Source organism: Dermacentor andersoni, chromosome 10, assembly GCF_023375885.2.
Source record: "Dermacentor andersoni chromosome 10, qqDerAnde1_hic_scaffold, whole genome shotgun sequence".
NCBI lineage: Eukaryota > Metazoa > Arthropoda > Arachnida > Ixodida > Ixodidae > Dermacentor > Dermacentor andersoni.
The window spans coordinates 6,417,397-6,440,141 of record NC_092823.1 but is presented as its reverse complement, the minus strand read 5'-3'; the positions used below and the strand labels follow the sequence as shown (position 1 = coordinate 6,440,141).

Below are 22,745 nucleotides of genomic sequence, written 5' to 3'. Positions count from 1 at the left end.
TTTCTTCCACCAACCTTCTAATCGCCTCTTACTAATCTCTATTGCGGACACGTTTACTTTTCCACTGCTCTCGCTGAACCCACGGGCTTCAAGGAGGCCAGTGGTGCCTAAATTGACCATTGGGCAGACGTCTTCGCATTCTAATAAAACATGCTTCATCTTCCCAGCAAGCACATGCTTATTCTTCCTTCTTATATCTCGCTTTATAGGTGCGTGGCATCCTGATCTCGCTTCGAAAAGTAATGAGCTTCCCTTTGAGTTATCGTAAATTGTTTCTTTCCTGATTTCGTTTTTTCCTCCTAAGTAGTTACTCATGTCAGGTTTCTTTTCCATTGCCGCCACCCATGAGATTATTTCAGCCTCTCTGACTTTCCGCTTGACCTTCTTTGTTGCTGTGTTGCCCACCCTACAGGCCGCATACTTGCTGGTAAGCTTCCTGGTTCTCTTCCTCGACTCTGAATCAATGTTTTTCCTGTACAGATACCTCAACACTCTACCAGCCCATTAACTTTCTTCCATATTCCACAGTCGTTCTTCATAATCAATTTTATTGCCAGCTTCCCTCACTTCAAAACTAGCCCAGCCCGTATCACCCTGCACAGCTTCATTTGTAGTCTTCCCGTGAGCGCCGAATGCGATGAGTCTCACTAACCTTTGGTTCCCATGGAGTCCTGATTGTACCCCTGATTTAAAGCAAACAACCGCATTTCCAAAAGTAAGTCCTGGAACCATTACCCCTTTCCACATACCTCGCAGCACCTCGTGCCTATTGTATCCCCCATAATGCTCTGTGCTTCATTATGGCTGCAGTTCTCTTCCCATTAACTGTTATTGTTTTTTTCCTGTGTTTCCATACATCTTGAATGAGTAAAGGCAAGGCGCAAAAGATCAGGACTGAAGGACCGGCTCCGGTCCTGTCATTTGTGTCCTTCTTCAGTCCTGGTCTTTGGCGCCTTGCCTTTATACATTCAAGCGTGAACCAACTAGCCCAAGCAAGAGTTTTACTTCCATACATCTATTGCCTTCGTTTATCCATATACCAAGGTATTTATATTCTCTTACCCGAGGTATTTCTTGGCCCTGTATTGCCACTGTCTGTTCACTGTTTTCATTGAATGCCATAACACCTGATTTTCTAACCCTAAATTTCAAGCCTAAATTGTTGCCTTCCTATCCACAGATATTAGCCAGACGTTGCCAATCACATTGCTTGTTAGCTAGCAACACAATGTCGTCCGCATAAATTAAACCTGGAAGCTGCTGTTCTACTACTGTACGCGCCTGTTTGTATGAGATTAAACCCGATATTACTTCCTTCTAGCGCCCTCTCCATCGTCACCATGTACATCATAAACAGCAGTGGGGATAAAGGGCACCCCTCCCTCAGTCCCTTGTTGATATCAACTTTCTCCTCGCTCCTCATCCCTTCCCATTCAATGCAAACGGTATTTTCTAGATAAATCTCTCTCAAAAACTGTATACAATCGTTACCTAAGACCTCCCCTCCCAGAATATCCCACAAAATGTTGCGGTCTACGTTGTCATAGGCTCCTGTAATGTCTAAAAAGGTCACATATAACGGTCTGTTTTCTATTTTTGATATTTCAATACAATGAATAAGAACAAATAAGTTATCATCCAAACGCCTACCTATTCTGAAGCCATTCTGAAGTTCACCCATCATCATCATCATCATCAGCCTAGTTACGCCCACTGCAGGGCAAAGGCCTCTCCCATACTTCTCCAACTACCCCGGTCATGTACTAATTGTGGCCATGTTGTCCCTGCAAACGTCTTAATGTCATCCGCCCACCTAACTTCCTGCCGCCCCCTGCTACGCTTCCCTTCCCTTGGAATCCAGTCCGTAACTCTTAGTGACCATCGGTTATCTTCCCTCCTCATTGCATGTCCGGCCCATGCCCATTTCTTTTTCTTGATTTCAACTAAGATGTCGTTTACCCGCGTTTGTTGCCTCACCCAATTTCTTATCCTTTAACGTTACACCCATCATTCTTCTTTCCATAGCTCCTTGCGTCGTCCTCAATTTCAGCAGAACCCTTTTCGTAAGCCTCCAGGTTTCTGCCCCATATGTGAGTACTGGTAACACACAGCTGTTGTACACTTTCCTTTTGAGGGATAGTGGCAACCTGCTGTTCATGATTTGAGAATGCCTGCCAAACGCACCCCAACCCATTCTTATTCTTCTGGTTATTTCAGTCTCATGATCCGGATCCGTGGTCACTACCTGCCCTAAGTAGATGTATTCCCTTACCACTTCCAGTGCTTCGCTACCTATCGTAAACTGCTGTTCTCTTCCGAGACTGTTAAACAATACTTTAGTTTTCTGCAGATTAATTTTCAGACCCACCCTTCTGCTTTGCCTCTCCAGGTCGGTGAGCATGCATTGCAATTGGTCTCCTGAGTTACTAAGCAAGGCAATATCATCAGCGAATCGCAAGTTGCTAAGGTATTCTCCATCAACTTTTATCCCCAATTCTTCCCACTCCAGGCCTCTGAATACCTCCTGTAAACATGCTGCGAATAGCATTGGAGATATCGTATCTCCCTGTCTGACGCCTTTCTTTATAGGGATTTTGTTGCTTTCTTTGTGGAGGACTACGGTGGCTGTGGAGCCGCCATAGATATCTTCCAGTATTTTTACATATGGCTCATCTACACCCTGATTCCGTAATGCCTCCATGACTGCTGAGGTTTCGACTGAATCAAACGCTTTCTCGTAATCAATGAAAGCTATATATAAGGGTTGGTTATATTCTGCACATTTCTCTATCACTTGATTGATAGTGTGAATATGGTCTATTGTTGAGTAGCCTTTACGGAATCCTGCCTGGTCCTTTGGTTGACAGAAGTCTAAGGTGTTCCTGATTCTATTTGCGATTACCTTAGTAAATACTTTGTAGGCAACGGACAGTAAGCTGATCGGTCTATAATTTTTCAAGTCTTTGGCGTCCCCTTTCTTATGGATTAGGATTATGTTAGCGTTCTTCCAAGATTCCGGTACGCTCGAGGTTATGAGGCATTGCGTATACAGGGTGGCCAGTTTCTCTAGAACAATCTGACCACCATCCTTCAACAAATCTGCTGTTACCTGATCCTCCCCAGCTGCCTTCCCCTTTTGCATAGCTCCTAAGGCTTTCTTTACTTCTTCCGGCGTTACCTTTGGGACTTCGAATTCCTCTAGACTATTTTCTCTTCCATTATCGTCGTGGGTGCCACTGGTACTGTATAAATCTCTATAGAACTCCTCAGCCACTTGAACTATCTCATCCATATTAGTAACGATATTGCCGGCTTTGTCTCTTAACGCACACATCTGATTCTTGCCTATTCCTAGTTTCTTCTTCACTGTTTTTAGGCTTCCTCCGTTCCTGAGAGCCTGTTCAATTCTATCCATATTATAGTTCCTGATGTCCGCTGTCTTACGCTTGTTGATTAACTTAGAAAGTTCTGCCAGTTCTATTCTAGCTGTAGGATTAGAGGCTTTCATACATTGGCGTTTCTTGATCATATCTTTCGTCTCCTGCGATAGCTTACTGGTTTCCTGTCTAACGGCGCTACCACCGACTTCTATTGCGCACTCCTTAATGATGCCCATGAGATTGTCGTTCATTGCTTCAACACTAAGGTCCTCTTCCTGAGTTAAAGCCGAATACCTGTTCTGTAGTTTGATCCGGAATTCCTCTAGTTTCCCTCTTACCGCTAACTCATTGATTGGCTTCTTGTGTACCAGTTTCTTTCGTTCCCTCCTCAAGTCTAGGCTAATTCGAGTTCTTACCATCCTGTGGTCACTGCAGCGTACCTTGCCGAGCACGTCTACATCTTGAATGATGCCAGGGTTCGCGCAGAGTATGAAGTCGATTTCATTTCTAGTCTCACCATTCGGGCTCCTCCACGTCCACTTTCGACTAACCCGCTTGCGGAAAAAGGTATTCATTATCCGCATATTATTCTGTTCTGCAAACTTTACTAATAATTCTCCTCTGCTATTCCTAGAGCCTATGCCATATTCCCCCACTGACTTGTCTCCAGCCTGCTTCTTGCCTACCCTGGCATTGAAGTCGCCCATCAGTATAGTGTATTTTGTTTTGACTTTACCCATCGCCGATTCTACGTCTTCATAAAAGCTTTCGACTTCCTGGTCAGTTGTATTCATATAGGAGGTTGTGGCCAAGTACTGCACCAGGGTGGCCAATCCTGCTCTGGTGAGAGAGTGCGTTACCGGTTCTGGTCACCGGGATCAGGCCGCACTCCAGGCCTGTTTGTGCAATTTTCTCAACACACGGTTTTTTTTTTTGTATTTTCCGGTGGAGAATTGCGCGGCACCGGGATTTGGATCACGGTCCTCTTGCACTGGAGACGGATACTCTACCGTCCCCGTAGGAGTTAAATTAAAAATTAATTTATGGGGTTTTACGTGACAAAACCACTTTCTGATTATGCACGCCGTAGTGAAGGACTCCGAAAATTTCGACCACCTGGGGTTCTTTAACGTGCACCTAATTCTAAGTACACGGGTGTTTTCGCATTTCGCCCCCATCGAAATGCGGCCGCCGTGGTCGGGGTCCGATCCCGCGACCTCGTGCTCAGCAGTCTAACACCATAACCACTGAGCAACCACGGCGGGTCCCGCAGGAGTTGTACGCCTCATTTAACCTACAGTGGTGCCCTATTTGATCAGTCAAGGTGGACCAATCTGAGCTCGGTTATACCGCATGGATGGCACTCGGCTAGAGAACCTGGTATTTATGACCTGCACATGTGAGGCCATACATATTTGAAGATATATATCTTTCTTTTTTTGATAAAATAAAGGAAAAGACATTAAAAGAAAAAAAAAAGAAAGAAAAAGGGGCGAAAAAAAAGGAACATAACAGGTGATTTGAACTCGTGACCCTTCGATGTTGCCCGGAAAGATAGCTCAGTCGGTTGGTTCGTCAGGCCCCAGGCTACTTTCAAGCGCCACAGCTCCTGCTCCGAGCCTCACACTTACGTGGAAAGAGACTCATGTTGTCCGCGATAGACTGGAGACTCATGTTGTCTGCGATAGATGTTGTCCGCGATAGAATGGAAGGCATACTTTCTAGGAAAAATGGCCGCTTGAGGAGAAGAGCGAACTCGAGCGGCTTTAGAGGCTAGGAAAACTGCCCTAAAATATTTAGACTTGAGGGAAAGCTTCGTTAACAAATTATAACACGGCAATCAGCACTCGAATACGAAGAGAGAAATTACTGAGACGTGGAAAATTCCCTTGAAAAAAATCTGGTTTGCGAGACAAATGCTTGTATGTATTGAACCTCTTAAAAGATGAGGGGGGAAATATGCGCTCACCGAGAGGGCATCGTCAGCACGAGACCACCACCAGGCACCTTACAGAGATGTGGAGAGCTTCGCGGACGGAACGAAGCCTCCCCTCTCCGCCGGCCAAGAGGGGAAAACGCGCTTTCCGATCGCTCAAGGTTGCGCGGACAAAGCATAACTCTAGCGTCTAGGAAAAGCTTAACCAGGTGCGATGGCGGCACGCATAGCGTGGGAAGCTAGCCGCCAGAATAACTATACCAAGGACTGCTGCTGTCGAGGGCGAAATACCTTCGTGTAATTATAAGAAACGTAATAGGACTACTTTCGAAAGAAAAAAAAGGAAACGGCCCAGAGGGCTATACTACGAGAGCTATGACTGATAGTGTTCTACATATATATATATATATATATATATATATATATATATATATATATATATATATATATATATATATATATATATATATATATTCATCTCATCTATGGGATCGCATGCGCGCGCTGTTGCTTTGTCTCTGCGTGTAGTAGTTAAGAGAGCCAGTTTAAGGGCGGAGAAGAAGAAAGGAAAGAAAAGCAAAAACTGCAGCGCCGTTGTTTTAAAGCGCACCCGTGGTAGAGAAACGGAATGCGATATAAGCGTGCGTAGCCATGATACGCACACGACAAACTGCCTTAAAATATTTAGACTTGAGGGAAAGCTTCGGTAACAAACGATAGCACAGCAATCAGCACTCGAATATAATTATAACCCTAATACTAATTGTAAATATTCATCTCATCTATAGGATCTAATGCGCGCGCTGTTGCTTTGTTCTGTGTGTAGTAGTTAAGAGAGCCAGTTTAAGGGCGGAGAAGAAGGAAGAAAAGGAAAGTCTCTGAAGCAAAATTACAGCGCCGTGGTTTTAAAGCGCACCCGGTAGAGAAACGGAATGCGATATAAGCGTGCGTGGCCATGATACGCACACGACAAACTGCAAGTTCACCCAAAATACCGTTATTCCCTGCCCATGCTTGCAGCTTTCATAATGGGAACAGCGTGAACAAGACGACGACAGAGTGAAAGGACACAGGACGAGCGCTGTCCTGCGTGCGTGCGTGTGCGTACGTGCGCGCGCCTGTGTGTGTGTGTGTGTGTGTGTGTGTGTGTGTGTGTGTGTGTGTGTGTGTGTGTGTGTGTGTGTGTGTGTGTGTGTGTGTGTGTGTGTGTGTGTGTGTGTGTGTGTGTGTGTGTGTGTGTGTGTGTGTGTGTGTGTGCGCGCGCGTGTGTGTGTGTGGACGTTTTATTCGAAGGACGATGTACACGCTTCTATTTGCTTGTAACATCGGTGCGCTTGACGATTATTTTCGTGGTTGAAATGCGGCGAAAGGACAGCATCTGCTTAGCCATGTAATTGTCCAAACCGTCCATTGGAAACGACATCGTATGTGCCGCTGGAAAAATTGTCGGCACATACGATGCGTGTTAGTTAAAGTCATTTGCAGTTTCCCACAAAATGTTTGCTACAAATCCGTGTTGCCTCTGTTGGCAACAACGGGCTTCCATCGACCCTGTGCGGAAATAAACAAAACATATCGGCGCATAGCACAAGTACCACATGCACACACAACTTTAACTGGTACATCCCCTAAAATATAGAACAGAGGCAGCAATGTAAATAGTTTGGCCATTTTTAACTGTGCTCAAGAGACGGAAGTTGAACGTATCAATAATCATTTCTGCTTCAGCAATGCCGTCGCGACCAAGACACGGGCGTGTATCGTCCAGTGACTCGATCGATCGGTGCAGTGGTGATGCAGGAATGAACTCCGGTCATGTTCAATGCATCGTGCACATATTCAATTTCTCTGCACGCGTGAACTCTGGCCACTGCTAGCTCAAGCAACAGAAGTGATTTCCATTCTTGGGCAGCGCACACACAAACGAAACACGAGAAAGAAGACAGGACAAGCGCTGGTCTAACAAGTGAAAGTTTTTATTTGAATAAAAGGATTACATGCCGAGTAATAATGAAATCCGTGTGGATTGCATGTAAAAACCATACACTTGCGAGTGATGAATGAACCAGATCGCTTCGTTTGCTGGTTGCTTACTTTTTCGGCGCACCGCAGTAATCCATGTCTGTCGTGTGCTTTTTTCGTAGCATTTTCTTTTGAATCGGCAGTATTTCACTGGTGACATCAACCCTTTCGTGTTTACATTGCTGTTGTGACAGTTAACAACACAATAATACATTCCAGTCATAGGCGCCGTCGCGCGAGCTATGCGCGGGCGCGACCTTGAAAGGAAGCGGCGTGGGAGGTACACCCGTGGGAGGTGAAGTCGTTCTGCCAGGGTTGCAAGTCTCACTCGACCAGGTTATGAGTTAAGAGCTTGAAGCTGTGGTCGGCAGATTCCTCGTTGGCGTTCCGTAATTTTCCTCCCACGGGCGGGGTATGTTGCAGAAGCCGCGGGGCGCTTTTTAACGCGATAGCGTTGCTCGTGTCGCAGAAAAGCCGGTGTCGGCGGCGTTCGCCGTGAGCGAAAAATCCCGGCAGGCAGTTCATAAATAAAAACAACTTGCAAGATGGGCTGCGTGGGAATCGAACCAGGGTCTCCTGAGTGTGAAGCGGAGACGCTACCACTCAGCCACGAGGTCGATGCTTCAAAGCGGTACAAAAGCGCCTCTGGTGAATGCGGTGTTGTCTTAGAAACGTGCCGTAGAAAGTTATACTTCGGTGTATATCGGTAATTATGAGCATGTAACTTACAGAAGTTGCAGTTACACGAGTAGCGAAGTACGTTTCCCCTACATTTCTCCTGCGCTTTCCGCACACGCAGAGCCATCTTGCGGCAAAGACAGAAGACCCCCTCCTCTCAATGTACGGCGCTGCCCCGACAGGTGGCGCGCCAAGCGCGCATTGGGGCTTTTATCCCTTTTATCTTTATCTTATCTTTATCTTATTTTATCTTTATTAGCTAGTGTTTTGAAGTTTTCTTTTGCATGGAGTAGGGGCGCAAATTTTGAATTCTTGGTAGTAGTAAACGTACCGGCTTTGTCTAGGTCTGGCGGCTCCCCCGTCAGGCCTAGGTGGTAGGAGGGACCTATTTGATAGGCTCTTTTAATTCTTTCAGCTAGCTCGTCGGATTCTTACATGGAGTAGGGAGTGATAATTCTTTATTTTTGTTTGGGATAGCGGTCGAGGTCGGCTTTGCGTGAGTGATTTGGCGAACTTGCTCGTTGGGCCTAGGGACGTAGGCCTAGCGATGAAATCGAAGAACGTGAAGGCCGAGGGGAACGGGGAGCAAGTGCAGTGCGACGAGTGCCTGCGATGGTGCTTCCTCGACGAGACTAAATTCCTGAATTTAGCAGACGCGGAGGGGTCTAGCTTCACGTGCAGGTCGTGCGAGGGCGTCAGGGAAGCCGTGCAAAAACTGGAAGGGAATTGGGCGGCTAAGTTCGAAGAGCTTAAGGCAGACCTGAGGGAGGAGCAGGAGAAGCGGGTAGCACTGCAGGCGAAAGTTGAAAATTTCGTCAAGGTGGAGGCGGCCCAGGCCGCGCAGTTAGTAAGGACTGTGGCCGAGCTTGAGGAAGAGAAAGACAGGTGCGCCGAACTGAAAAAGCGGCTCGACGCGTTGAGACGCGGGCAGCGGAGAATGTCGGGTCAGGACACCAAAGCGGTGGCAAAGACTCAGAAAGTAGGGTAGACCCTACAGGCCAAGTGGGAGGCAGGGAGCCAGAGCAAGCGGTCGCCAGCTCGCCGCCGGTGAATCGGCGTAGCTATAGTGAAGCAGCGCAACACGCCCCGAGTGAGGCGACGCTGCAGCCACAGGAAGCTGGAAAGAGCGGCACCTACCTTCAGGTCGCCACGCGGAAAAGCAGGAGCCCAGGGGACAATGCCCTTTGTCGCGTCCGAATCACGCAGAAAAGGACACAGGGAAGCAGGGAGAGGTAGGAGAGAGTGAAAGGGTGATTATCGCTGGCGACTCAAACATGGCTGGGTGCTCAAAAGCAATTGTGGAGAGGGTGAAAGGCGACAAAAGAGTGGCGGTAGGGACATTTCCAGGGCGGACACTGAGTTCTGTCATGGAGCGAGCAAAAGAAAAGCTCACGGAAAATGCCCACGTGCGCAACCTTGTCGTAGTAGCAGGTGCGCTAAATGACGTCCTAAACAGGAAAGGGCCAGGACTAGCCCAGCGCTTGGCGAAGGGGGTGGACGACTTGCGCGAGCTATCCCCTCAGGTGCAGATCGTGGTGTGCACGGTGCCGGAGGTGCCTGTGCGTGACAGTCACGTACAAAGAGCCGTAATGGCTGCCAATGAGGCAATATGGAAAATGAGCCGAGAGAAAGGCTTCGAGGTTGTCGAAGTAAACAGGGAAATGAGAAGTTGTGGTGGTTTTAAACGAGATGGGATCCACTTCAATTACAGGCTAGCACGAGAAGTGGGCTGGCGACTTGGGGGTCGCGCTGTTGCTCTTTTAGGGGGCCCGCGGGCGCTCAGGAGGACAGAGTAGGTAGTAATGACGAAGGTCCCCTAGGGGAACATCAGCTGAGCATCGCCGTCGATAACTGAAAAAGGAGGAAAGCAAGAATAAGAGCTCGCCATGCAATAGGCTACATAAAAATGCCGGGCGGCAGAAGAAAGGAAAAGTGGGCAGAGCTTGAGGAGCGCACCTTAGAGACTCAGAAGAGCCGCCAGTTATTGAGAATTATGTATGGGAAGGGTGCAACAGAACTAAGTCGGAAAGAAAGGGAGGGGGAGTCGGAATGCTCATCCATCATGGAGCCAAATGGAAAAGAGTAAATTCACAATGTCAAGAGCATCTTTGGTTATCAGGTACAATGAGTGGGAAAGAAACTTGGCTGGGAGTAACGTATTTGTGGACCGGAAAAAATTGCACAGGGAAGAATAAAGAGTTAGTGGAAAGCATAAGCGCTGATATTAAGGGTTTCGGCAATGGTGCTGAGATTGTCCTATTAGGTGACATGAATGCCCACATACAGGATTTAGATGGCTATACCGACAATAACGGGAAGTCAATGCTAGACCTTTGCGAGCAACATAACCTCGTGATCGTGAATACAGGGGCTAAGTGTGAAGGACAGATCACGTGGGAAGTGGGAAACCGGCAATCGACCATTGATTACTGTCTGATGACAGAAGGAAGTCATGATAAGTTGAGAGAAATTGTCATCGATGAGGAAGGGTTTACCAGCATAGGGAGTGACCATAAACGCATCACTTTGAAAATGGGATATGTAGTTGGGAAAGAGAGCAAGGAGAGCACAATGGCCAGTCCAAATTTGAACGCTGAACAAATAGCAAATATAGTCACTAGAGTTGAGGAAGAACTTGGCAAGTGGCCAAGTAAGGAGTGGAAATATGGTGAGCTTCTAAGTGTTATAACGACAGAAATACGGAAAGAGAAACAACATGTTCGTTGGAGAGGAAAAAAGAAACAGAAAAGCTGGTGGAACAAGGAGATACGAGAAGCGATCGCCGAACGACAGAAAGCATCTCGAGAGCACAGGCAGGCAAAGAAGGCGCAGTTGCCACAGGATGAAGTAACCAGTAAATGGGAAATATACCGGGAGAAAAAGTCTGTGGTTCAAATACTGGTGCAAGCAAAATTAAAAGGTGAAAGTGAACGTTGGTTGTGAGAAATACGTGAGAAAAAGAAGGCCGCACCTAGAATATTTTGGAATCACATAAAATTATTAGGCAGGAACTCAACAACAATACAACAACATATCCTAGACGAAGATGAAAACAGACTGGAAGGAGAAGCGACAATAAATTACATCCAAAACGTAACAGCCGAATCTTTCCAAGGCAAGGACGAGGTTGTATTTGAAGAAAAAAAAGAGCATGAAAGAGGCCCAAGTGGAAAAGGAGTTGGTGCTGACAAATTTAGACTGGAAGAAAGCGGAAGAGAAAATTTCTAAGCGCACAGCCACAGGGCGAGACGAGGTTCCCGTTAGGCTGATAAATGAATTGGGACCAAAAGGTAAGGAAGCTCTGGTGAAAGCAGTGGAAAAAACTTCAAAAGATAGACGAATACCAGACAGTTGGCGACAAAGTAGAATGAATTTAATTTATAAAGGTAAGGGGGAGAAAGACAGAATTGACTCGTATAGACCGTTGACCATTACATCGGTAATATACAGGCTAGCAATGCAGGCAATCAAATTAAAGCTTCAAGCATGGGCAGAGAATAATGGCATTTTGGGAGAGCTTCAGAATGGCTTTAGAATAGGTAGGCGTTTGGATGATAACTTGTTTCTTCTTACTCAGTGTATTGAAATATCAAAAGCAGAAAGCAGACCGTTGTATGTGGCCTTTTTGGACATTACAGGAGCCTACGACAACGTAGACCGCAACATTTTGTGGGATATTCTGGAAGGGGAAGGCTTAGGTAACGATTGTCTACAGCTTTTGAGAGAGATTTACCTAGAAAATACCGTTTGCGTTGAATGGGAAGGGATGAGGAGCGCGGAGAAAGTTCATATCAACAAGGGACTGAGGCAGGGGTGCCCTTTATCCCCGCTGCTGTTTATGATGTACATGGTGAGGATGGAGAGGGCGCTAGAAGGAAGTAATATCGGGTTTAATCTCTCATACAAACAGGCAGGTACAGTAATACAGCGGCAACTCCCAGGTTTATTTTATGCGGACGACATTGTGTTGCTCGCTAACAAGCAAAGCGATTTGCAGCGTCTGGCTAATATCTGTGGACAGGAAGGCAACAATTTAGGTTTGAAATTTAGTGTTAGAAAATCAGGTGTTATGGTATTCAGTGAAAACAGTGAACAGACAGTGGAGATACAGGGCCAACAAATACCTCGGGTAACGGAATATAAATACCTTGGTATATGGATAAACGAAGGCAATGGATATATGGAAACACAGGAAAAAACCATAATAGTCAAGGGGAAGAGAAATGCAGCCATAATGAAGCACAGAGCGCTATGGGGATACAATAGGTACGAGGTCCTCCGAGGCATGTGGAAAGGTGTAATGGTTCCAGGACTTACTTTTGGAAATGCAGTTGTTTGCTTTAAATCAGGAGTACAATCAGGACTCGACGGGAACCAAAGGTCAGTGGGTCACCTCGCATTGGGCGCTCACGGGAAGACTACAAATGAAGCTGTGCAGGGTGATATACGCTGGACTAGTTTTGAAGCGAGGGATGCTCGCATTAAAATTGAGTGAACGGCTGAGGAATATGGAAGTAAGTAAATGTGCTGGAAGTGTGTTCGTATCTGTACAGGAAAAACATTGATTCACAGTGGAGGAAAAGAACTAGGAAGCTTACCAGCAAATATGCGGCCTGTGGGGTGGGCAACACAGCAACAAGGAAGGTCAAGCGGAAAGTCAGAGAGGCTGAATTAATCTCATGGGTGGCGGAAATGGAAAAGAAACCTGCCATGAGTAACTACTTAAGAGGAAAAAACGAAATCAGGAAAGAAACCATTTATGATAACTCAAAGGGAAGCTCATTACTTTTCGAAGCGAGATCGGGATGCCTTAGAACACGCACCTATAAAGCGAGATATAAGAAAGAAGAAGCATGTGCTTGCTGCGGTAAAGCTAGGGAAACGACGGAGCATATTTTATTAGAATGTGAAGACGTCTACCCAGCGGTCGATTTAGGCACCACTGGCCTCCTTGAAGCCCTTGAGTTCAGCGGGAGCAGTGGTAAAGCAAACGGGTCTGCAATAGACATTAGTAAGAGGCGATCGGAGGATTGGTGGAAGAAAAGTAGGGAAACGACAAAAGACGGAGACGTACAAAAGCACAGTTCGCAATAGGGGATCAGAAAGTTTGGACGTGGTAGTTCATATAGTGTTTTTTTTTCTTTTTTCATCGGTTAACCTAGGTAGAATATTAGGCAGCATAGTAGCAAGAGCTTGGTGGCGCAACCCACCGCCCCGTTCCAAAGGGGACGCTCATAACATCCATCCATCCATCCGGGGCTGTGCGGAGACCGGTGCGAGGCGCGTCGCGGCCCCGACTCCCTCTCCCCTGACGACGCTTCGCCGTGCTCCCTCACGGGTTGCAGAATCAAGCGTCCTTCTTTTCTTTAGATCACTATCTATATATCTCTCTGCCCGCGCCGATCACGACGTTTGGCTGGCGTAGATCGTTTCCCCTTCCGAGACACCGAGTTCTTTGGTTCGTTCCGCTTGCTCAGGCGCACGTTTCGTTGCCGCGCCGAATGCTGCGTTGCTCGACGCTCACCGCGTGATTGGTAGGTGCAAAGTCCGATGCGGGGCGCCTCGTAAGTGATCGCTGCGCCGTAGCGCATTGTCTTACACCCCTTGGCGGGTCGACGGGAACGCTGTCGCGTTCCACTCTTGAAGGCGAAGCTTAAGCGTCCTCCATTTTTTTTTTTTCGTTGCGAAGTGCTCTTCTCTCATCGCGACGATAGCTTTTTTATATTTTTTATACAAGTACTGATCCAGCAGGAGCGCACATGTAACCGACAAGCTGAGGTCTCAGGAAAGCACCTTAGATTTAATAAAGCAGGGAGCGTAGAATCTCCGGGGCACCCAAGGGGCAGTGGGGGGATCAAAGCTCAAATCAGGGCAGTCCGTAGGTTGGGGCCACCGAGGCAGGTGTGTGCCAGGGAGTGTTCACACGGACAGCTCCCCTGGCACGCGCAGCGGTGCCTCGCAAATACATTAAAGGCACCTGCGCCCATGATGTTTCTTTTGCCTCGGTGCAGTGAGCAAGATTAACCAGAATAATATGGAGGGCATCCGGTGCAGTCACGAATGCGCGTCATGGCATATGTAGCTCGCGTCGCCGGGCGTATGTAGTAATATCAGAGCTTGTTCTATGAACCTTATGCATAATATTTGCTTAATTTGTTACGGTACCTTAAAGGAATGGGTCTAGAGGACGGTGATGGTACGTTTTTTCGTACCGCCCTAATCCTATACCCCGCTACACACACACACACATACCCCCTTTTTTATATACATACAATTCCTTCCCATGACAAACTGCACAGTTCAAGTCGTCAACTTGTCAAGAACTATCATGGGAGTTTGTCAAGAACTATCATGGGAGTTACTGTAACAAACACCATTCCACGTTGAGATTGTTTGCTTTTATTTTTTATTGTAACACTGAGAACAGCACAGAACATTATTATGTATATGTGAGAGAAGTATAGGCATTTTGAACATGTCGATATCACAAGCTTAATCCAGTGCGCAATACACAGACAAAGCAGCTGCTACAACATGAACTGCAGCATTAAGGGCCACACAACACATAGGTAATTAAAGGTGAAAAATATAGAGGGAAGCTTCAAAATACACTCTGTAGCGCTGCGAAGTATAACATATATTGTATGTGTGCAGTAAATGTTCAAAAAAGCAATGCATCCATGTACCATTTGCCTTCAAGTTTATTATCGAGCTCAAGTTTACTGAAGTTTATTATGAGCATATGTACAACAGGAATCTGCTGACACACCCGCACTCAAGGTGGCTGTTTGAGGTGTGCTGGCTGCCTCAGCGTAAGAAAAGAAATTGGGTAAATGTCAACACCAGTGCCACTGCTTCTTTCCTCTGACCTGCACGTGCCTCCGCGGCATCTTTGTTGGTGGAGTCTGCATAGCTGAGCTGGCATGGCGAGGCATAGGAGTCATGTGAGAGGAAGAGTATTGTTTACATGGAGAATTGGCTGTTTACATTGCCTGTCGTATTCCCTCAAATGCTTCCTTGGTGACTAGGGTGGCACACCCGCAGTCAAGGTGGCTGTTTGAGGTGTGCTGGCTGCCTAAACATAAGAAAAAGAAAGACATTGGATTAATGTCAATACTACCAGTGGTATTGCTTCTTGCCTCTTACCTGCATTTGCCTCCACGGCCTCTTGGCTTGCGGAGTCTGCACGAGGGAGCTGCTGTCGCTAGGCGTAGGCATTGTCTAAGCCAAAAGAAAAGGCTATTCAAATGGTGAATTATGGAAATAAATGCAGTTCTTATATCTGCTTCTTGCACTGATCTTGCCTAAAGGTTTTCAAAGATAGTGTCCAGAATGGCAGCAGCACTTTGACTTGCTTTTTCTTTTTACCTGCAGGTGTTGCTGCAAGATCCTTAGTATGGCTGCGTGCAGCATTGTAACACCTGGTTGAGGCATTTGAAGTGGCAGCCAAAAATATAAAGAATAATCCTTGTCTGCATGAATGCTTGTAATTTCTAAATGCAATGCAATTTCTAAATGCAATGCAATTTCCAAATGCAATTTCTAAATGCAAACTGCATTGCCGCGAAGTGCTCCAAGTCCTACTGAACGTCCATCGAACATGTTATTGGTGTCTGTGGAGGGCGTGCATTTCTTAGCTCTGATTGACACGGGAGCTACTATATCTGTTATGCGTGCAGACCTGTGCTCTCGTCTGCGGAAAGTGAAGACACCTTATACTGGATCATCCCTGATTGGGGCTAATGGAGCAATCATTCGACCATCAGCCCAATGTACAGCACGCGTCTTCATTGATGGTATCCATCATCACATTAGGTTCGCGATTTTATTCCCGTGCGCTGATGAACTAACTTGAGGTTGGGACTTCCTCTCGTCAGCGTCCGCTTTAATCTCTTGCCGCCAACGTGCAGTCCATATGACCGAGACACTTCATTGCAGCGGGAGTGCCGATGAGCCACGACTGCGTTTTCTCGCTGCTGCCGGTACTGTACTGCCTCCCGGTCACGAGCAAATCATAACTCTCTCTTCTTCGGACATCCCCTATGGCGACGTGTTCATCACGCCTTACGGCCGCTGTCTTGCCCCTGGGATTGTCCTCGCTTCCTGCCTGGTGCGGTTCAAAGAAACCTCTGCGTTACTCATCACTTTAACACGACCACTGAGACAATCCTCCTACCTCAAGGCTCTGCAGTGACCTGTGACCCAACCAATCTCCCTGCTTCCTCTTGCCGCCTCGCAAGCTCTTCCTCAACAGGGCAAATCTGCTTCATCTGCCCCTGCTTCCGTGATAAGACCTTACCTTACTGCTGCTCAGAGTGAAGCGTTGCTAAAATTGCTCACTATGCATCAGGCCTCCTTTGATATGGATACTTCGTAACTCGGACAGACTTCCGTTGCCTTCCATCGTATCGACACCGATGGCCAGACTATTGTACGCCGTCGTCCCTACCGAGTCTCTCTGGTTGAACGCAAAATAATCGAGGAGAACGTCGCCGATATGCTGAAAAGAATCATCACACGTCCCTCTGCCAGTTCTTGGTCATCACCCGTCGTTTTAGTGCAGAAGGATGGATCGGTACGATTTTGTGTTGACTACCGCGCGCTAAAGAAGATCACCCGTAAGGATGTATATGCGATGCCCTGTATCGATGACGCCCTTGATTCTTTGCAAGGCACGCAACACTTTTCCAGCCTTGATCTTCGCTCCGGATATTGGCAGATTCCAATGGACGAAGCGGACACAGAAAAGGCCGCCTTTTCTACTCTGGACGGTCTTAACGAGTTTAATGTAATGCCTTTCGGCCTATACAATGCCCCCGCCACATTTGAAAGAATGATCGACACTGTTCTTCGCGGCCTCAATTGGAAAACTTGTCTATGTTACCTCGACGACATCGTCGCGTTTTCCTCGACTTTAACTGACCATCTGCAATGCTTAGATGAAGTGCTCATATGCCTTTCTACTGCGGGACTTGGAAACACGAGGAAGTGCCGTTTCCCTAGCACAATGATTGAAGTCATGGGTCATCTCGTTAGCAAAGACGGCATCCAGCCCGATCCGGACGAAATTTCAGCAGTGCTCAACTTTCCACGCCCACTTCGTGCAAAGGAACTGGGCAGCTTCCTTTGACTCGCCTCATACTTTCGACATTTTATCCGGAAATTCGCCAGCATTGCCTCCGCCCTCCACAAGCTCCTTGCTAGTTCCAGTTCCTTGGATTGGAACGATCAGTGTGGAGCCGCGTTCCAAGAACTCAAACACGCCCTAACATCCCCACCTGTTGTCATTTTGATGACAAGGCGCCCACATTACTGCATACAGACGCTATTGGTCAAGGAATTAGTGCCGTACTGCTGTAGCGCGACCAAGACTTTTGCGAAAATGTTGTGGCATATGCAAGCCGCGTTCTGACTTCCGCGGAAAAGAAGTACTCGATAACCGAACAAGAGTGTTTGGCTGTTGTCTGGTCCATTCAGAAGTGTTCTCCGTACTTCCACGGTCGACACGGTTGTGACCAACCACCATGGTTTATGTTGGTTGTCGACAATCAAAAACTTGTCTGGACGCCTTGGCCGCTGGATACTCTCATTACAAGCATATGATTTCGATGTTATATACAAGTCCGGAAGGAAGCACCAACACGCCGATGCTCTTTCCCGATGCCTATTACCACCATCATCGGAGCACATCACATCACCTTGTCAAATCGGCCGCACGGAGGACGCATCGTCTATTACACCGAATTCCTCCTCGACTCCATCAAACATTCCTTCAGTGCTTTCCACTCACCAGTGCGCCAATTCTTATTGCCATGGTATCATCAAGTGCCTTAGCGGTGTTTCATTTCCACCCAATTCCAGGCTACGGAAACAGCTCAAACTGTTCAAGTTCGAATATGGCGGGCTCTACCGTTGCATTTTTCACCCGGAAGGCCATCGATGGGTTCTCGTTCTACCGTGCTCTCTTCGCGTTGCAGTTCTGCAGGCCTCACACGATGACCCTACGCCAGGCTACTTGGGTTACCACAAAACACATGAGCGCATACGCAGCTGATTCTTTTGGCCAGGTCTTTCCACGAGCATAGCTAGATATGTTGCCTCGCGCACGCTTTGCCAACACAGTAAGCGACCTAGTACTGCTACGGTTGGGACGCTGCAACCACTTTCTTGTCCAGCAGAACCCTTTACTGTTGTCGGCATTGACTCTTTCGGGCCACTCCCACCTACTCCAGACGACAACATATGGATCGTCACTGCTGTTGACCACTTGACCCGGTACGCTGAAACAGCCCCAATACGTTCCGGAGCGGCCTCAGAAGTAGCAGCCTTCTTCTTGCAGGCTATCTACTTACGTCACAGGGCGCCTCACGTTCTTTTGAGCGACCGAGGCAAGGCATTTCTTTCAAGCACTCTTAATCAAGTTCCGCAAGCGTCCAACACCGTGCACAAGACAACGTCTAGCTACCATCCTCAAACCAATGGCCAAACAGAGCGATTTCATCGCACGCTGTGCGACATGTTAACCATGTATATTCAGCCTGACCATCGCAACTGGGATGCGATTCTCCCATTTGTAACATTTGCACACAATACATCTGTTCGAAGAACCACTGAATACTCCCCGTTTTTCTTAGTATATGGCCGCCACCCAACCTAACCACTCGACGTTTTTCTTCTCTGGCCCCGTCAACGCTTCACCATTCATTTGCGACCAGTTTGTGTCTCGTCTTGCCCAATGTCGTCGTCGCACCCGTATGAACACAAGCAAGCCAAGACCGATCGCAAACATCGGTATGATGCCTCTCACCGCGTCGTTTCCTACCGCTCTGGTGACGATGTGCTCCTATGAACACCTGCACGAACACTCGGTTTATGTGAGAAGCTTGAGTCTCGATACATTGGCCCCTACAAAGTCATAGAGCAGACCTCGCCGGTGAATTATCGCATCACACCTGTTGATGCCCCAACTGACCTACGCTGCCGCGGAACAGAGATCGTGCACGTTTCCCGCCTGAAGCCCTTTCATTTCCGTTCCACTGTCTGATGTGCGGCACGCCAGGCTGGCCGCTTACGTCCAAGGGGGAAAATAGTGTAAGCATTCATGCGCACTTCATCTTCATCTATACGAAGTCATCATCAATCATCGGCTCGTGTTCGTTTTGTGTCGGCGCCATTTTTCCTTCTTGGAATAAAGCGTTGTCTCGACCGTGGTATCTCATTATATTGACTTGCTTGACCTCCACTAAGGAGTCTAGCATTTTCAAATACCATTATTTCTTTTAAAAAATCATTCGACGGTTCTCATAATTTCTGTACCTTTGGCCTTATGATACTAGGTATTCATATTTTTTTTTGTTTCTGACTAGAAATGTCTTCTTTAATTTACAGCTCAAATTTTACTTTGGAACACACAGAAGGGCTTGCCATTGCATCTGCATAACAGGGAAACAGGTTTCATTGAACATTTGCAAAATCCAACAGAACATTGATGACTGAAGCTTGCAGTGTGATTTGATTGAATGAGTCACAAAGATAATTCACCTCACTTGGTAAATTAAAACACATATTAGTATGATGTACAACATATGTTAGACTAATGTGGGGGCTTCTCTTGCTTATGCAGCAAGATAATCGGTGCGCGAAAAAAAAGTTGTTTTTGCATACCCCTTGAAGACACTGATTTACGGTAAAGGAGCTGGAGCTTTGCGCATGATCTAGTTATTTTACCTGCGAGTATACTCAACAAACATTTGTGTCCCAGCTGCTTAGTGGTATATGTGATAATTTCAGTATTGCACATGTGTATGTTGTCTAAAATAACTGAATTTTGAAATGCTCACAGGGCTCTGATGTGCATATCTGCAGTTTAGGGATATACGTAAAAGAATCAGCATCAAGTGCAAGTGAACGGTCCCACAGGCCCGGAGTCGATCATGCATATAGATTCGCTGCATACATTTGAGACCAGAAAAGATGTGTCACCTAAAATTGCATGCAAGGAAGTGTTGAAAATATTGCACAGTTAATAAAATGCTTACGCTATGAATATGTAGGTTCATGCACTTGGTTTCGTCCGTATTAGCCACTCACCTGTTGATTGCTTCCTGGCACAGAAATACTCGGCACATCAGGCTTCAATGTCTCTCTGCTGTGGCCTTTCTAGAAGCATGATTGTTCAAAGTGCAATAATTAAACAGATTCAATGACTTGTAGAATCGCCAATACAATACCGGTTGCACTGATCCACCTGTCCAGCAATTCCCTATTACTGAAGGGAAACCTGCAAATAAAAACATCGCTCCGCTGGTTCACCGTCTTCTTTCTTTATTGCTTTTCAGACAGAGCGATAGGTAAAAAGAAATGCTCTAGTGTGACGCTTCTCAAACGATTGTAATACATCACGAGAGCTGTCTACTCGAGTGATGTTCTGGACATGATACATTCGCTTACTTACATTTGAAGGTAAATGCCAGAGCCCTTCAGGGCTTGGATGTGGCACAAAAGGCACGAAGGTGCCATAGCGTCCGATGTCGCGCGATCGCATGTCAAACCTAAACTCTACGAAACTATTACGCATCCAAAAAATAGATTCGAAACCGAAATTCGTGCCATGCTTTACTGCATGAATGCGTACATCGTGATTTACATAAGTCATGCACTTGGCAAGTGCTTTCTGTAAACATTATATTAACGCGTCACCTTCATAAAGCCATCAGGTATGCATTTTTAAATGACAAAGCATAAGGTGACATGTACTTGTTTTCAGCTCTTTCAAATGTAACTGCGCTGGCCACATTGACCAGTAGCAACAGGCTGGCACCCTAGCGTTTCCCCCCTTTTTGGGCCAGCTTTTCCTCTATAGTTGGTTGTATTAACTCTGTGGTGTGCGCTACGCACCCATGCACTTGCGCGTCACCCGCGCTCACAAAGTCAAACGTAACTTTTTTTTTTTAAAGAACGCGGCAGCTACCCTCTCTTGGTGATCGGTCAGGATTTGACGCCTAGCCAGTGGCACATACTAATGTGTGCCGATTAAGTCGTCCATGGTTTGTCGTTTATGCGACCCAGTGTCGCATAGCGCACAGACCAAGCGGTGCATGACCCAATTCGTGTCATGAAATTGGTTAAGTAATACCGTGAAGTGGGCAAAGTTTCCAAAGAATGCTAATTAATTGCCTTTAGAAATACCCCGCCCTGGAAAAAAAGCCCCTACTGGTGCTCTAGTCCGAATAGGGACCAAGGTCCCATGTAAATAAATAAGTAAAGGAATTGGTACAGCAACGGCGAAGCAGGCTGGGACTTCAGCACAAGCACATATTCAACCGTTGCTTATTTTTTATGCAGTGTCTGGCTTTTCACACCGTATTAGTTCCCCACTTCACATCACTTCTACGCCTCCCCGGTCACCATTACTTCGCCTGCCTTGCACATCTGCGACCCGGCCACCTTGCGCGTCAACGGCCCTGTCTCCCACGCGGATAATAGTCCTGGCTTTTCTTCAATCGCACTTCCGGTCCGTTCACAGCATAGCAACTTTTGCCCAGTTGGATCTTCGAATCACAGTGGATTCCTCATTTGGAACATATCAGCTCAAGCTAGAAAAGCCGTACTGGTGCCTAGGAGCCATCGGAGCTTCACTGGGCGTTGGGACAGCTGCACAAGCACAATGTTCAACAGTTGCTTATTTTTTACGCAGGTATGCTATATTGAAAACGCTCACTCTTTTCGTTCTGATGACCACATTTCGCTGCAGTTTCCACACCCACACCTTCATGGCTTCGATTTATGTCTTTTACAGCGAAGCTGTATATTGCTAGGTTGTGAAAATTTGTGCGTCCGTTTATCGAGTCGCTTGGACAGAGAAAATAAAACGCCATAGTCTACTCAGCAATCCTTGTGCCTCATTTCCTTCCGACGTAGACATTGCCCTAGCGACGTTATCATCAGTTGTACTTTAGGCTTGCTATGGGCCGGACACGTTCGCTCTGAAGGAGGAGGTGCACTCAAAGAGCGCCGACGTCCGCAAGACTGAATGAGCGCGAAAGCCACCGGAAGCTGCTGCGCCGAACGCGCAGTGGCTTACGGGTCGCGACCATCGAGTAGCTTCGACGAAGAAGCTAGTACAGGAGCGGCAGCAGCAGCGATGTCCGGCGATGGCGGGCGAATACGACAGACGAGGAGAAATACCGTGAAGTGGGCAAAGTTTCCAAAGTATGCTAATTGCCTTTAGAAATATCCCGCCCTGGAAAAAAAGCCCCTACTGGTGCTCTGGTCCTAATAGGGACCAAGGTCCCATGTAAATAAATAAGTAAAAGAATTGGTACAGCAATGGCGGGCCGCCGATGCCAAGCGCCCAATAGTCATCTCAATACAGCTTCGCTGGTTATCCTTTACAGAGTGGAAGAGTTTTTTTTTTTTTATGCTCAACTTATGCATTGCGTTACTAGTCTCTTGTCGCGCGGTGAAGTAGAATTGAAACCTGGCCCCACGAATAACGCACTCGATGCAGACCACCCACCCGATCAAACTGTGATTCTGCTTATTCAGCTACTGACGAAAGTTAAGGTACTAACCATGAACAGCCTTCAGTTACTGAAATGCTCGATAAATTTCTTTCGATATAGGAAAAATAATGACTATTGATATCTTTGCTTTTCGTCAGACTGTTATCTCTTCTAAGGATAAAAATCACGGGTGGCTGTGCTTGAATCATTGTCATCTGACACGGG

At 46.9% G+C, this 22,745-nt stretch overlaps 1 long non-coding RNA gene across 1 annotated transcript in view; it reads right to left on the bottom strand.

Moving 5' to 3' along the window:
• LOC140213629 (uncharacterized) overlaps nt 1–21,953 on the bottom strand; it is a 74,811-nt gene extending 52,858 nt beyond the window's left edge. The window contains exon 1 of the long non-coding RNA XR_011890543.1: nt 20,107–21,953. This is a non-coding gene — a long non-coding RNA (uncharacterized lncRNA). The remainder of the gene's footprint in view (nt 1–20,106) is intronic.
• Nucleotides 21,954–22,745: the final 792 nt, after the last annotated feature.